The sequence below is a fragment of the Cygnus atratus genome, chromosome 1 (assembly GCF_013377495.2).
Source record: "Cygnus atratus isolate AKBS03 ecotype Queensland, Australia chromosome 1, CAtr_DNAZoo_HiC_assembly, whole genome shotgun sequence".
In the NCBI taxonomy this organism is placed as follows: Eukaryota; Metazoa; Chordata; class Aves; order Anseriformes; family Anatidae; genus Cygnus; species Cygnus atratus.
Window position 1 is genome coordinate 85,563,096 of NC_066362.1, and position 13,853 is coordinate 85,576,948.

Sequence of the window (13,853 nt, forward strand, 5' to 3'; positions counted from 1 at the left end):
AAGTAAAATAGCAGGTATATTCATTTGGTCATATATTCCCCAAAAAGTAATGTGATGATTACAGCCTTCTTGATAGAGATCTGATACAGAATATCCAGACCATGCTAGAAACACATTCATCATTATCTCCTATTCCCACCCACCCCCACATGAATTCAGGATAGTTACCTAGGGGATAAAATCTGATTTCATTGAGTTTGGAGAAAGCAACAGGTCTTAGGGACCCATCATTTGATGGGCTTGCCCCCACAGAAACCCTTAGCCTATCTAGCTGAAAAAAATATAGTATATATGGTATATACTCCATGGCTGGGACATTTCTCCATTGTACAAAACACTTTGTACTTTCCTTCTCTCACCTATCCCTCACTTTTGGCTCCCTCTTTCCACCTTCTTCTCTTTTTGACTCCTTTTCCCTTTCTGTCTCCCTCTACTTCAGCTTGACTGGGCCTTTCATATTTCTTCTTTACTCCATGTTTCTTTCTTCAAGGGTGATCTTCTTGGCTAAACCATACCAGTAGCACTGGGTGCTCCTGTCCCCCCTCTGACTGATGGGGTTCATACCCCTCACAAAGTATATCCCAGTATATTAGGCCTGTGTGGAAAAGCAGACATCCTAGTTACTGTTAGATCCTTACTGCTTCATACAGGAAGAGCCTGTTTATAGCCTTCAGCCTTCAAAGACTTCTGGAATTTGAAATCCTTTCTCCTTCCATTTTCAGGGCAAACAGCTGAGGAGACTAGGAATCCTGCCTCCCCTCACAGATATCTTGGCCTTCCAGATATCAACCTTACCTTTAGATCCTACAGCTCAGCAAATGTGCTATCATATATCCCAGTGTTTGCCCAGCCTATGCAATCTGATAGGCCACCTATACTGAAGAGGGCGATTAACATCTAAGAATGGATGGGAAGTGATCTTCCACACAGCCATGATATATTTTTGGAAGGGCAAGGCAAAGTCAGAAGGGCTTACTAAACTCTTTGATCATTTAAGCTTTTGGTTACTAAATAACCACCAGTATCCTTTCCATAAATCCATTTATTCTTAGCTACATGAATCCCCATCCCCATTTCTGGGACACTAGCTTCTACTCCTAAGCTACATCTTTCTCTCAGCTACACCATCATCTCTCAGCAGTTCCTCTAACTGATTACCCAAGTGTTCTCCTTTTTCTGGTTGATGACATGGCCATGTACTGTACCCTCCTCTCACCTTCTGCAGCATCCCAATCACTTGACATGAGCAAGCACTAGGCCACAATCTGAAGACTACCATTTCTAAACCCTCCTAAAAACTTGTAAGAGAATCCACTTGTTTCATGCATTTTTCATAGCTTCTCTCATTCCCCTCTCAGTTGTTACATTCACATCTGCTGCTAGCTAGCCTCATTTTTAGCAAAGCACAGCAGGAGCTAGAGAAATCTCTAAATCTCATGGCATTACAACATCAGGAGTACTCCCCCACTTCCATTATCTCCATGTCCTGCTTTTTTTTTTTTCTGTTCCCTTTTCCTTCTCCTCCTTTCATTTTCACTGGCACGATGCGAACTGTTGCAGTAGGTCTACAGCAGAACTGAGCTGCTTTGTGCTGAGCACAGCAACAGCTCAACTAGTAGCCCACATCCCCTCACTGCTGCACACTGGACAGAGTAGAGGTGGCTGGTGTTGGGTGCCTCCGAACACCCCCAGCAGACACCAGAAACCTGAAGAGAAGCTACACATAGGTTGTCCATCAGTAAACGCTGATGGAGGGCATGACTTCAAAAGGACATGGACATCTCACACCTGCCTGTAGCAGGAATATCCATCTCAAAGTAGGACTCACTACCTTGTTTTCTTTCCTGGCATAAGTGCGTGATTGCCCAAAAAAAAAAAAAAAAAAAAAAAAAAAAAACACCAACACAGTGAGTACACTGGTGGTGACATGACCCAGCAGACTATCAATTAGTATATTTTGCAAGATTGGATGGTAGGGAAGAGTCTTGGTCTTATGTGGGTAGATTAGCAGACAGACAGGAAGCACAGTCCCACTTTTTACCCCCATAACAGCTTAGCCTAGCATTATGTACACTTCATTTCATATGTTCTGCTGATCCACTGAGTAGACTTCAATGTGATAGCTACCTCCATCTCAAAGAACAGCACATTTCAGGTAATAATAGGTATTCATTTCAAGGGGAACTTGGAGACAAATTCCCAGTTATTGTGGTCCTGATCCTGCCTAGTATGAACAGGTTAAGCAAAAAAAAAAAAAAAATGTTGAAGTGCAGGAAAAGAAATTTTGAAGCCTTGGAAAAATGCACGAAGGTGAGTGAGCAGACAGAGAAAGAGAGTCAGTAGGTGGTAAAACACTGCTCAGAAAGATGGTAAGTATGAGGGGATAGCAGACAGCCATGAAACACGGGCATACAGAGTCCACATGGATGGGATGAAACCCGACAGAGAAGCCACAGAAATAATAGGAAGCTGAAGAACAACAAGGGTAAGGCAGTAGGACTTGGAAAGTAGTGCAAGAGAGGCAGGAGGCTGGGAACTGTAAGCAACACAGCGATAATTCAGGAGAGCCAAGCTCTTTATTTAGAGGATGTAGGCAAGAAGTCAGGTTTTGGAGGGGAAAAACTGGTGGGATTTGACAGGTCCATGTGCAAAACAGAACTTGGATACAGTAAAATGTAGTAATCTGGATGTCACTGTCAGGAAGAATAGCAGAAATGCTAGGGGGTGAAGAGAGGTGATCTTGGGAAAACACCCAGTTTCCCACACATGAAGTTCCAGATGTTGGTAAAGGATGATGGAAGACTGGAGAAACGGAGAGAAGCTGGAACAAATAGATGGTAGTACAAGATGTTGGACAGAAACAACAGAAAGAACGGGGGGGGGGGGGGACAGTTCAAAAGCATAGGAAAGATCAAAGCTGATGGGAAAAAATTAGAGACTCCTAGAGGTGGATGGGACAACACTAGATATTCCTGTGAGAACAGCTTTGGGATTATGGTATTGAAAGTAAACTTCAAGGTATTCAAGCAAGTATTGGAGCAGAAGAACTTGCCAAAGATAATGTGAATGCAGAAAATGCGGAAGGAGTTGTTCCATCCTGCAGAGACTGCAGCATGTGGAAATGATTACAGGGATGATTGTAGGACTAGTGATATGTAAAAGATACATAATTATAAGCCAGTGAATAACAGTACAGAGTAGAACTGTAGTCCAAGAAGAATATGTTGAGAGCCAAACAAAATTTTCTTAATAAGATGGAAGAGTAAGACGGCAAGTCAAATTCAAGTTTTTCATTGATTTCCACTGGAAATGAAACCTCTGTTGTCAGTGTTGATCCCTTCCTCTAAAGGGGGAAGTTCAATCTCCCTAATTTAAAAAACTTGGTCCAGTGAAGCTGAAATAACATCTTCAACCATGAGAGACATGAAGGACTTTGGTCCCAAGTTCTTTGATAATGTCTTCAGCACAATTTCATTTTACTTTCATAAGTTTTTCTTCAGGAATTTTAGCACTGTGACTTCTCTCCAATTCAGAAAGAAAGGCAATAAGTCTACAATTATTATTGTTTTTAAAACATTTAAAACATTCAAATTTCCCACTCAGAAGGGGAATTCTTCTTTCCAGACAGTTGCATTACAGTTTTCATTGTTCTCCTCTTGTGGTGAGAAACTGTACAGCAGCCTAGCACTCGTTAAAAATTCTGAAGTGACATACCTGCTCAGTAGTTGCTTGTGGTTTTATATTCAGGGGTCCTTAGTTGAACCCGTAAGGAGAACTGTCGCAGGAGTATCCGTTTGTTGCTCGCCTGTAAAAAAATAATATATATGTATTTTTAAGATTGCTGAGGGCCTGCAGGTAGAAATTAGATATTCAAAAATAATACATACTTCTAGCAATAATTCATAGTAGTACAAAAACTACTTGATACCCCAAGAGAGAAATACAGAATTTCTGGAAAAGAAAAGTAGAAAACCCCATGCATTCCTTCCCACTGTCATGGTGTTTATAACTCTAAGCACTACCATACTGCAATCACTTCAAACAGCTCACATTTCCAACTCCACGAGGTACTGAAAAGCAATAGCTATCCCAACTTCATCAAACCCCTATTCTAACACAAAAATTCCTGTGCTGCCATGCCAATCATATAAGCAGGTCAACACATCTGGTGTTCAATACGTCTTGGAAGTTATTCCGCCCGAGTCTTGCTTCAGGTTAGAGCCTTTGCTTTATTACCGTGGTCTGGATCAGAGTCCCACACCAGTTGTCGGCTGCAGGCAATTCAGGCTCTCATACTCTGCAGCATTTTCTGCAGAGCTGCTCAGGAGATTACACCAGTGATGGCATTTTATCAGTACTGCTACGAGGTGAGTGCAGACATGATAAGGAAGTGTTAAAAGTCAACGAGGTGCCATTGACAAGGATTGAAGCTGGGCTCGCGCTTCCCCACCAATCATGTGTGCACTGATGTTGTACAGTCCAGTCGCCTTCTCACCAGCTGCTGCTTTGGCAGGCAGCACATTTCACCCTCCCTTTTTGGTACGCAGCCTCCTGCCGAGTCAGCCAGCTCATCTCCACTGGAAGTGGTCACAGCATCAGACCTGTAGGGAACAAATCCTTTCTTAAGACACCCATACAGGTTCACTGGTGAGCATTAAAGAGAATTTTCATCATTCAAATATGCTGATAGAAGGATAAACCACTTGCTTTAGTCCATCTCCACCACTCCCTTCCAGAATGGAAGTCTCCCTTTAAGAGATCTGCTTTCCCAGGCAAGCATTCACATGCTCTGCCTGGAGCTGAGCAGAACCTCCAGCAGCACGCCTGGCATTCAACCCACAGATGTTAATCCCATGCACAAGCAAGCCCCAAGGCTTAGGAAACCTGCTGTGACTAATGGCTTGATTGGGACCTAAGACCTTCTCCTCTAGGTTTTTGGGAGCAGTTGAAGAATCTCATAAGAAATTCATTTCTATTGTGCAATTATTGGCACAATCCCCAAGCCGCAAACTGTGCAAACAGCCAGCAAGCCATAGGCTTAATCACACCATGGAGCAATACAGAGTGTTAGAGAAAAAAACAGCTCCATCCTTGCCATGGTGACTATAAACTCTGCAGTGTGACAGCAGAGATGGCCTAAGTAGCCACGCTCTGGTCAAAGTATTTCAGAACTTGAAACTCAGCAACCTCTCCCACAAAGCTATGTAACAAGGATCCACTCAAATTCCAAGGGCACCTCCACCATAACTGCCGTAGCTGACATCCAGAAGCTCTAGCAATAATGCTCTGGGGAAACAACCAATTTGCAGAAATACTACAAACACACTAGCACACAGCAAGCACCAACAGCCATTACAATGAACTAAAGGATTCCATTATATTCCTGTGGGGCAGGTGTGGTTGCCACAAACAGCCCCCTTCCCAGCTGGTACCAATGAAATCCTTACCAGCAGCCTCAGTGCAGAGGCCTAGGTCTGAAAGAAATCCTCAGCTTACTTCCAGAGGCCCTGCCTTTGTAAGGCTGAGGCACACTGACTAGCTACCAGGAAAGCTGTATCTTGCTGGTTCTTTGACATCCTGAATTTACATTCACAGGGAGAGGAGAGATGCTTCTTGTTGGTGTGTCTTTGCTGGAAAACGCCTTCCGAGACATCCATGCTTTCTGTTTCTTAGATGCTAGGGGCAAGAAGAGTCTTTCACTATTCCTCAAGAATCAATACAAACATGTATTCCACCTTGCAAGCACTAGGAAGCACAGTAGAGCCCACTTTTCCTGATCCTTCCCTGCTCACTACCAGGAGAGCAGGCACACAGACAGATTAGTGGTGAGAGCTCAATGTCAGGGACAGCCCTCACCATGCTATACGATGCTACAAACTGGGAGCCCTGGACCTTCTGGCAGCTGGAGGGAAGATAGTGCTCCCTGGAAACTCCCAAAGGACTTACAGATCCAGGCATATTGCTAAATGGGAATCTTTCTTTCCCAGGAGAAACAGATTTCCAACACAGGAAGTCAAAATTCACTGGGAACTCCATCTAAGACCACCAGCCATGGCTGTAGATGTTGCTCTGTTTATATTTGCACGGGTGAAGGGAGGAACTCTGACAGTATCTGTAATGTTTATCACTTGGCCAAAGGCTATGTGCACTAAAAACTTTCTCAGTGGCTCCAGGTAGCCATGGCTGCTCCAGCCTACAGCACGGGTAGGGTAGGTGGCTGTGATGTCCCCTGGTGCCTTCTCTGTGAGGGATGCAAATGCCATGCCCTCCATCCTTCCTGTCTCTGAATGCAAGCCCGCCTGCAGGAGCAAGCCACCAGCCAGGCTTCCCCTGACACCTGACAGTGCTGCGCATCCCGTGAAATGAGCCTTCACTGTCTGGACTTTCTCCCTTCAACGTTATAAATGTCCCAGAATTGCTCCAGAATTCAGCAATTTCAAAAGCAAATATACATATATATATATATATATATTTATATATCTGAGGGAAGAAGAATGTATTGAGAACAGTTTCTCTCCCCACTGCCAAGGCAAGCTGGCGGTGGCTTGTGCCTTGCCATGCCAGCCCACCTCCTCCCTACTTGACCCTCCCCGCCATCTTATGTCTGGCGGCCATTTTCTACGGCCTCTCTGTGGGCAGGGCATGGCTTGCACAGGCAAGCAGTGAGCTCTGGGAGACTGTAGGCTGCTGAAGATGCAGAGAGGTTGCTGGTTGACACAAACATGGCATTAGCTTGCCAGCTAACCCTGCTCACTGCTAAGGGAAAGGCTGGTCTGGGTGCCCCTGCACCTGGTGTTCAGACCCTGGCAGCGGTCTTACGGTGCTGGCCACAGGGAGCTGGGCTTTGCTGCCCTTCTCCTGGCTCAGGACTCCTGGTGGACACCCTCAACTCCGTTTTGTCCTTGTCAGTGGTCTTCAAGTGATTTAGTCTGGGACCTAGCAAGCTCTTGAGAGCACGTGGCTTTGTAAAAATCCTGCACCTTCCTGGTTTTGTCTGGAGCAGAAGCACCTTATGCAGGGTCACTCGCAGCATGTCTGCTCCCAGCCCTGGACAAGACCTGCAAGTTTGCTGGTCTGGCAGGTTTCCCCCAGTGTTTTCCCAAGCAGTTGCCCAACTTTGTTTAAGCTTCAGGGAGTTCAGTTTGGGGTGAAGGGTAGGTCAGCTCTTATCTCGTATCTACATGTGCAAGTGTAACCCTTACCAGTTCCCTTTACAGCTGCAAGAGTTCCTGCCTGGTGTCCCGATGAGGACCACACTTTCCCCCTGTGCTGGGGCCTTTCATCAGGAGTTAAGCAGTACCAAAGAGCCACAAGATTTCTTAGAGACTCCCCAGCTTTAAGAAAATTCCTGGGGGCATCTATGACCTTCCTTCTTGGCAGCCTTTGATGCAGGGCTCAGGGCAAGGAGAAAGCACAGGGCCACCGGCTCCCTGTTTCAGGCTGGCCAGTGCAGCCCAAGGGTGACTCGGAGCTATGACAGGAGCTGAATAAAGCCTTCACTGGCCTGCAGGCCCCGTGAGATTGAGAGATTATATAAAGCCACTCCGGCCTCCTTCTCCTTCTGGAAAATGCTTGTAGTGCAGCTGAGGTGGATTCAAGAGCTTGAGCTACAGGATCTTGCACAGTTTGTTTTAGCAAATACTGTTGTTGTCAATTTTCCAAATGTCTGTTCACACACAGACTGTCCTAGCACCCTGCCAGGGCTCCAAACATTCATCTGTGAAAAAAAAAATTACTAGGAAACTGCCTGCATTCTTGCCTGTCCTTGTGGCCATTTTAAGACCAATCACATAAATAGGAGCCCACATGGAAATATAGGTGTCAAAGATTTAGTTCTCCAAAGGCTTGTAGAGGTATGTAACTACAGGACTCCCACTTAGACCACTGCCACCTTCTTCTAACCACAGGATATCATGCTCTGTAAAAAGTCCAGACCAGCAAATCCTATTTCCATCCCCCACTGGTAGAGGCTACCACAGGACAAAGACACTGAAACCGAGTGGGGGTGGATGGGAAGGGAATAGCACAGCAGGCAAAGACAGTTGGTCCCATGTGTTTTCTTTCCTTAAAGATAAAAATTTACACAAGTCAAAAGAAAAATCAGGAACAATGCAGGAATTTTAAAGAGGCCCAGGCTGCCACCTGACTCAGCGTCTAGGCAGGATATTGATTAGCAAGGCTATTCTTTATTCCTCTGCTATTGTTTAAGCATGGGCTCCCTCATGACAGCAACAGGCGTGGGAACACAGCAGCTTTGGTGTTAAAAAGTGCTTTTATCACTGAGCTGAGTAGAGGGGTCTCTGGGAACCAGAGATGGTGTGTCTGATAGTGAAGGAAAGGCATTCAAACCAAGAGCCTTATTCTGAGATCTCTAGGGCCAATCCCGCATTTCTTTTGAGTTGTGTTCAGGCTCCAGTGAGTTCAGAGAGGTGCAGAAAGAAAACATCTCTGCTGCTAAAAATTCTTGGATTTTTCCTTGAGCCCCAGTAGCTGCTGGGATGGCAGCTCCTACGTACTTACTTACCCAAGTTATAAACAAGCCATTGGGTTTGTAAACGGTGTAGCACAGCACAGGGAACAGACTCATCATCGACCAAGCTTCTTTAACATGCGTGAGCAGGTTTTGCAAGCCAGGTTGGGCTCCAGCCTGCAATGGCTACCACAAGAATTCAACAGAACCAGACAAATGTGTAGTCACTTGCATCATCTCCATTTAAACTGTCCATGTGCTGGCAACCTGCCATTCAGAAAAGCACGAGCTTCTACCAAATGAACTGATGGACAATTATACAATTTCCTGGTAGCTTCAGGCAGGAATAAAGCAAAGTCTTTGGTTCCCTGGTAATTCTCCATGCACTAAAAAGCATCATACTTCAGTACTTGCAAACATCCAATTTGATTGAGCAGGGGGCAAACAGTGACCACCAAGCAGGTTTTCAGCCAGCCAAAATATTTCTGCCTCCCATCAGAGATGTACAGCTGGCTACTGATTTTATATTCTCTGTAGGTTTGTTCTTCACTTGCATTAGAAACTCAGATATGACCTCATATATACATATGAGGGTCTTTGTTTTCATCCACCCTTAAGATAAAAATGAAACTCCTTCAGGCACTGACTGGACAAATATCAACATGTGAATTCACTTCAAAGACAGGGCACTGCAAAGTGGACTGTCAGACATAGGACATGCTCTTTGTAGACACTAAACATGCATTCCAGCATCTAGAAACACTCTATAACATTGCTTCATGTGTCTGTGTAAGCATGCACAATTTGGTCATAGTGTGAGCATACCAACTTTCTCTGTAGGCTTTCATGATTCAATATCATTCTTTCCAAATATTTTTAACCTTCCCAAGGTTTAAAACCAGTCAGGATTCAGACAAGATCCTCCTACTTCAGTCTGTAACAAACGGACAACCGAGATAGACTTTTTTTTTTTTTTTTTTAATTTTTAGGTGAAGGTGATAGCCCTCCTTCTACAAGAACCATGTTAGCACACAAATACTGTTTTTCAAAGATGGACTTTCTCTGAAGTTATCTCAGGACTATTTATACTGTTATTTATTACCTTGGTTGCTTATCCTGCCTCCATTCCAGCTTGTACTCAGTGCCTAGTAGAGAGCAAGCTGTGCACCAGACTGGTAAGCTGAAGCCCAGAGGCTGGCTTGCTCTGCTCATCCAGACGCCATAGACACTACAGGATAGAGACACTCATCTCTGTGAGAATAATCCCAGCTCTAGCACTGACCCACACATCAGTCCAGACATAAACAAAACATTTTCTGCATCAGCTCATAAGCTTAGTGAAGATGTTGATTATGTCCTTATCCACATATTTTGGCAGTCACAAGTTGAAGAATCCATCATCTTACCCATTATTCCACAGTCCAAAAGGCAATCCAATAAATGTAGCAGGTTGCAATTTAAAGGACAGCTCATCTCTCCTTGAGCTCAGTGGTGCAGTCATATTTTCACTGCTTACTTTCTGACCTTCGTCCTCTTCCAAACCTAACTTACTCTCAGACAGTGGAGGTACATCTATAACTCACAAGCTAACAGGACCGAGGCACAGGCTCCAATATGATCCTGCTGTCATTGGTATTGTTTAACTGTCAGCATGTTCTCTGCCAATTTCTCTCCAGGCCATTGATGCTCTCCTAGGAGGGATCAGATGCCGGCCTGACTAATAACGGCTCCCACAGTGCAGCATGGACAAAAGCACCCTGCTTAGGGTCTGAGGGAGGGAGTGGAGAGGCAAACAGACATACACTGCGCTGTTTCATTTGCCCTCAAAGCCAGTGAGCAGAGCAGTCTCTCATCAATATTTAGTCTTCCAGTCTTCCAATCACAGTCTTCCAGATGAACCACCTCACAGCTTTGTTGCACTTGGAAACAAAATGTGAGTTCCCATCCAGTTCGATACCTGCACAAAGCAAGCCACAGATCACAATCGACCTCTTTGTGGATTCCTGTAATGCTGGTCAATTTGCTTACACAGCTGCAGGCTACTATTTTACATCACTTCAGTAGCTGAAAGATAATCTTGTGTCAGTCCTGTGCTGGAATTTCTGTGTGGTTCCACTTTTTAAAGTGGAAAATAATTTCTTTTAATCATGTGACACAATTTATCAAGGTTATTTTAGTGCAAGGATCTGAACAGAGGAGGAAAAATGGGAAGGATTGCCTGGGTGGAAGGAAAGTTGTGTGGCCTGGATTAGAAGGGATTTGACTGGAAGATTGGCTTGGATTTGCCCAGACCTGTTAGACAGGAATGGGAGACCTCTTCTCAAAGGTTTTTTTGGCATGAGAGTATAGGGAGTGCAAGAGAAAGCAACTCATGTGAGCAGTATGGGCCAGCCACAGTATCTTCAAGAGAAACGTTGAAGTCTGGTGTTAGATTTACACTGGACTGTAGCATTTGTGGAGAGCTCCAGCTCTTAAGAGCCTGATGGCATTAAAAACACCAGTAATTCCTCTCAAGGCAGCATTCCTCATGTTTTCCCAACAATCTGGGAACTGCAAAGAAGTGCAGATTTCTCAACTCAGTAATTGAGATGTTGCCTCAGCATTTTTTCTATCAGCATACTTCAAAGCTCTTTAGATTTCCTCCCCCAGTGCAGCCATCCATCCTCTTCCAGCAAATATCAGACCTTACTGATTATTACCAATAAAATTATTGATGTTAGAAATGCTGACTCAAGAAGATGAGGCTATTTAAGAACGTTTTAGCAGATGTTAGTTGAGTGATACTGCATCATTTCATGCAGCACATTGCAAAACATCTTTCTTCCCTGCTGTGTTCAATTGTTACTTTCCCTGTGAGAGAAACTTGTTTCTTCACAAAGCTGGCCTGAGAGGAAAGTATGGGAAGAGTGTGGGAACAGCAGACAACATCAAGGCTTCCCATTTTTCTGTTCTCTGGTTCTTGTAAGCAATATTGCGTGGTTTTTAACTGCTGCAACTCTGACGAGTTCTTTCAGAGGGCATATCCCGTGGCATTCCTGGTTTGGAGACAGCACTCCGAAATACCAAGTACATTGTCAAAAAAATCCGTCTCGGGTTCCTTTTGATCTGAAAGAACCAATTTATTTTCTTCTTTGGATAGGCATAGGATAATTATAGGAAGCACCCGTATCATTCATGTGGCTATCACATGCAAAAACCACCTATCTAACTAGCATGCATTGCTTAGGCATCTCCATTTCTCACACACACTGAAAGCCACAAAACATCATCCCTGACCAGGAAAAACTTTATTCATGACTTTAATATTTTTTGTCATAATTTTTATCATCTTTTTGGTTTTGTTGTTTAAGAAAAATAAATCACTTCTATCATAAAGCAACTAAAACCTATATTTTGGATGCAGAACTGCCAGATTTAGCTCAAAAAAAACCGATTAGTTTATAGCTACCTCAGCTTGTTTCAATCAGATTTAAATATCTCTTGCTTTTCCACCATTTTAAGAAAAATAATAAACACCAGCAAACTAACACACTCGTGTCTGATACCACTTACTTGTCAGGTTTTATCACCAGGTTTCTCCACGAGCTCATACAGGAGTCTTAGCACAGTGCAAGCACACTTTGGTATCATCTGCCAATCACAAAATCAGAGAGATGAAGTAACAGCAAGCCACAAAGGATATAGCTCAGTACAGGCTAGCAATTTTGCATATGATTTTCAGTTAGGTGTCCCATGATCACCCTTCATCTTCATCTCTGCTGGCATTAAAAACACAAATATACAGCATGCAAAGGACTGGTGAGAATGCAGTGCCTGTCTTTATGCGGAGCAATCCCTAGTTAGGATTAGAGCAGACTGCATCACATCGTGTATGAGGAGTAAGGGGAGAGAATTTAAATGAAATTACAGGGGAATTTAAGTGGGGAGGGTCCTACGTTAGACCATCAGCAGTACTTCAATGCCCAGAGAATCCCCCAACCCCAAGCCAATCCTCATAGCTTTAAATGTGGGCGCTGCCCGTGGCCATCTGCAGAGCCCCGCAGTGTTTCAGCGTGGTTCTGAGCAGCCATGGAGAAGAAGCAGTGGCCGTCACTTCCTTGTCTTTGTGGCTTGTAGGTGACTAACATGCACACCTGCTTCCTTTGCAGGCTGTCACCTCTCCTGGGCAGCGGGGGCTGTTACAGAATGTCAAGCAGACGGCATTTTACCAGGAAATGCAGGTGTCCAGCAACACAATTAAGGAGATTTGAATTGACCAAATCCTTCACCCTTCCAGAAAACAAAACTGAATACACACCTCTTCCAAGCTTTCCTCTAAAAAATATTCAGGACACCAGGCTGACAAGTATAGGTACTTAATGCATCCCTGTGTGTCTATTTGCCATCATGCAGGCACACTGAAGGTGCAGCACAATCACCAGGACTGCCTGCTTCCCTTGGGTTGACCTCATGTCAACACTTTGGAAAGAGAAACCCCTTGTAAGGCAACTTTCCTGCACGCTCTGCATCACTGCATTGCTGGGAGTTGGGCTAGTTTGTGAGCTCTTGCCAATAGAAGAAATATAATTTTATTTCGTGTGTGTATATGTGTGTGTGTGTGCATGTAGCACGTGGATATTTGGTCTTCTAATATAAATGTACCTTTCTGTTCTGCTTGGGCCAGCAGTGTCCTCCTGCCCTCTCCATTTGCTGTAATTCTCGTTGTTCACAGAAGGCTTCAGAATCCAGCCAACACATATCACAAAACTGGTGAGAAGAACCATTACTCATAAATTTGTGCAATTGATTAAGTCCCTAATTGTACCCAGGAGGTCATGTCTTGAAATGCTTTCAGACCATCAAAAAGAGAACAAGCTGCTTGGGAGCAGTAAGCACCATCTGAGACTTCTTCCATAACTCAGACTGTTTACTTTTAATCTTCACTCACCACTTCCAAGCACATATTTTTTTCCTCATATTCTTTTACTGTTTCTTCTTTTGAAACTCACTTCCAGAGAAAGTTCTAAGGATATCTTGGCCTTCAGGACAGATTCAAGTCCTGATTTCTCTGTACCCCAGCAGAGAACGTATGGAGCAGACCGAGGTCCTTCTACCCCACAACAAACCTAGTTCTCTTTATGACGAGACGTGCCTGTGATTCTTTCTACGCTGGCAATGTTACATAGGCAGCCTCTTTATAAGCTCAAGCTTTACAGCTGGGACATCTCACAGCAGCACAGCTATCTAACCCCAGCATGGGAGAGCATGCCTCAGGAACTGTGTGCTGGTACTGGCACCGCATGGCAGCGTGCGGCAGCCTACCAGGGTAAGATGTTCCTCAGCATACATGCATCTGTCTGGTTGGCAACCTTTGCCATCCCAGAAGCTTCTGGGAAACCATATG

The 13,853-nt window shown here is 44.3% G+C and overlaps 1 protein-coding gene and 1 long non-coding RNA gene across 7 annotated transcripts in view; both read right to left on the reverse strand.

Annotated features, from left to right (window-relative positions):
• The window catches only part of GJA8 (gap junction protein alpha 8), a 30,366-nt gene extending 25,772 nt beyond the window's left edge, over window positions 1-4,594 (reverse strand). The window contains exons 1-2 of the mRNA XM_035540504.2: window positions 4,237-4,594; window positions 3,715-3,805 (exon numbers count right to left, since the gene is read on the reverse strand). The gene's annotated coding sequence lies outside the window, so the exon portion shown is untranslated. The remainder of the gene's footprint in view (window positions 1-3,714; window positions 3,806-4,236) is intronic.
• A 4,894-nt stretch (window positions 4,595-9,488) lies between these two features.
• Window positions 9,489-13,853, reverse strand: part of LOC118245113 (uncharacterized) — a 30,303-nt gene continuing 25,938 nt past the window's right edge. For 5 of the 6 annotated variants that reach the window (XR_004777763.2, XR_007708629.1, XR_004777762.2 and 2 more), the window contains 3 exons: window positions 13,112-13,216; window positions 12,023-12,100; window positions 9,489-10,427 (listed from right to left, as the gene is read on the reverse strand). This is a non-coding gene — a long non-coding RNA (uncharacterized LOC118245113). The remainder of the gene's footprint in view (window positions 10,428-12,022; window positions 12,101-13,111; window positions 13,217-13,853) is intronic. The other variant, XR_004777760.2, reaches the window with a different exon arrangement.